The sequence below is a fragment of the Elephantulus edwardii genome, unplaced genomic scaffold (genome assembly GCF_000299155.1).
Source record: "Elephantulus edwardii isolate Elephantulus edwardi_28Jun2011 unplaced genomic scaffold, EleEdw1.0 scaffold00002, whole genome shotgun sequence".
In the NCBI taxonomy this organism is placed as follows: domain Eukaryota; kingdom Metazoa; phylum Chordata; class Mammalia; order Macroscelidea; family Macroscelididae; genus Elephantulus; species Elephantulus edwardii.
Window position 1 is genome coordinate 47,387,617 of NW_006399752.1, and position 2,324 is coordinate 47,389,940.

A 2,324-nucleotide genomic window follows, 5' to 3' on the forward strand; every position below is an offset into this window, starting at 1 on the left:
TTTCAGCAGGAAGTAGCTAAGAGAATATGCCATCCCCTTTTCCTTATGAATCAGGGTGAAGTCTCTCTCAGGAAGGAGTGATAGGGAATGGCAAAGGACACACTGACAAAGGAGAGTAATCAGAACTGGCTTTGACAAGCACTGTGGCAAATGGACAATTAAAACAGACTTTCAAGGGGGGGAAGAACAACAAACCGGGGAGGAGGATAGAGAAAATAGTGCAACAATGAATGAATGAAAACCCCAAATCTCTGTAAATGTTCATTAAAATTAATAAAATTTAATAATTAAAAAAAAAAGAAATCAAACAAATTATCTGGAGAAAACTTAGGTAGTGGTGATGGCAGCATTCCCCAGAAAAATTCCACTGTATCTGCCACTCCCTGACTGCTTCAGCCCACACCACAACCCCACAGACACTGTTCTTTTCTTAATGTAGGAATCTTATGTTGAGAGACTGCACCTTTAAAAAAGGAAAAAGTGTTTACAAGTGAAAAAGACAAAAAGAAGACGACAAAAATAGACGTTAAAGTTATCAATTAGGGGACAGAATAATTTTAATTCCATGCAGGATGATTAAAAAAAACCCAAAACAAAACATATACAACCCCCCTCTAATTAGTATACTGACATACTGGAAATAATAATGTATCTATAAAACAAGTTATAAAAAACAGAGCACAAGAACATACTTACAAGGTTAACAATATGCTCTCCTAAATAGAAAAAGATAAAAGAAAGCATTCCAGTATGCAAAACAGTAAGATAAAAAACAAGGAAATACATGCACATTCACATTTGTTGTTGTATTATTCACAATAGCAAAGAGATGGAAGCAACTCAAGGGCCTATCAAAACACAAAGGGATAGAAAACCTTACGGTACATTCACAAAATGTAGTATTAGGCAGAACTGAAAAACAATAAACTCATAAAACATTACACATGCCCCTGGAAGACATTATGCTGAATGAAATATCTCCATCACAAAAGAGTAAGTACTGCCTAACATCTGTTACAAAATAGGACTGACAAGGGAAGTTGATGGGGATTAGAGGGGGGGAAAAGATACTGGACACTGCACTGGAACAGAGGAGGGGAAGAACCAACTGAAAGGAATGTATGATTAGGCATGAGATGACAACCATGAGGAGCAAGGTGCCCTGCAAAGCGGACTAGGGAGAAGGGAAGGAGGAGGAAGGAAGAGGGAAGGAGGGAGTGAAATGTCCAACAATGAATGAACTTTTTAAAAAACCAAAACAAAACAAGGCAATCCAAAAACAAAGGCAAAATAAAAATGAATTTCAACTAGAGGAGTAGGGGCACAGTAAAGCACAATGTGTAACAGTGAAAAAATAAATTCTCCAAGAAATTCTAGACAAAAAAATAAATGTAAGGTAAAATGTATAAATGTGGCTCTGTAATTAATAATATTTACATCATATCTAAAAGTTACTTAAGGTTTCTCAATTTTTAAGGTCACCTACAGACAAAGTAACCTTAACTATTAAATAGAAGAAAATGTTAATATTTTCAACTCTGGCAATATTAAAGTACCAAAGCCCACCTGTTATCTAGTCAATGCCAACTCAAGAGGATACTTATGTGTCAGAACTGCTTTGTGCTTCCTCAAGTTTTCCATGGCTGATCTTCCACAAGTAGATCATCAAGTCTTTCTTCCACACAAAAGTGCAGATGATAAAATATAGAAGTGGGAGAAGGAAGATGTATGGGGACAAAACCGGCATTAATATTAATATCTTTTGTTGTTGTTACGTGCTGTCAAGTTGCCTGCGACTCATAGCAGCCCTACATATAACAGTCCTAAACTCTGCTCTGTCCTGTGCCAATCGCACTGTCTCCGACACATCCATCCGGATTACCCCAGTCACTGATCTCACAGAGGGAAGTAAAAAAATGCTGAAATATATTTAGAAGAAAAATATGTAGGTGTATTTAAAATTAAGGTGCTCTGGTGGCTTAGCGGTAAAGAATTGTGCTGTCAACCCAAAGGCATGTGCTTCGAATCCACTAGCTGCTCCAAGAAAGAAGGAAAGGCAATCTTCCCCCTGCAAGTAACTGCCTCTGAAAACCTACTGGAAGGTCAGCTATGAGTTGACTGAAGAGCCAGTACATAACATACTTAAAATTGCAAAAGTAGACACTACATGACCTAAACAGAGTGATTTCACCAAACAGTGATTTCATTATGTGGTCTTGAAGGCTGGGAAACGTGCAAATAAATTAGATTTTTACAGATACCATTTACACTGGGAAACAAAGCAGCAGAAGTGTTAAGCATTGTTGGTGGTGGTGGTGGTGGTG

The 2,324-nt window shown here is 37.5% G+C and overlaps 1 protein-coding gene across 1 annotated transcript in view; it reads right to left on the reverse strand.

The window, feature by feature from the left end:
• ZC3H14 (zinc finger CCCH-type containing 14) overlaps positions 1 to 2,324 on the reverse strand; it is a gene marked incomplete at its 3' end in the record, with an annotated part of 55,000 nt that overhangs the window by 9,051 nt on the left and 43,625 nt on the right. The window lies entirely within an intron of this gene.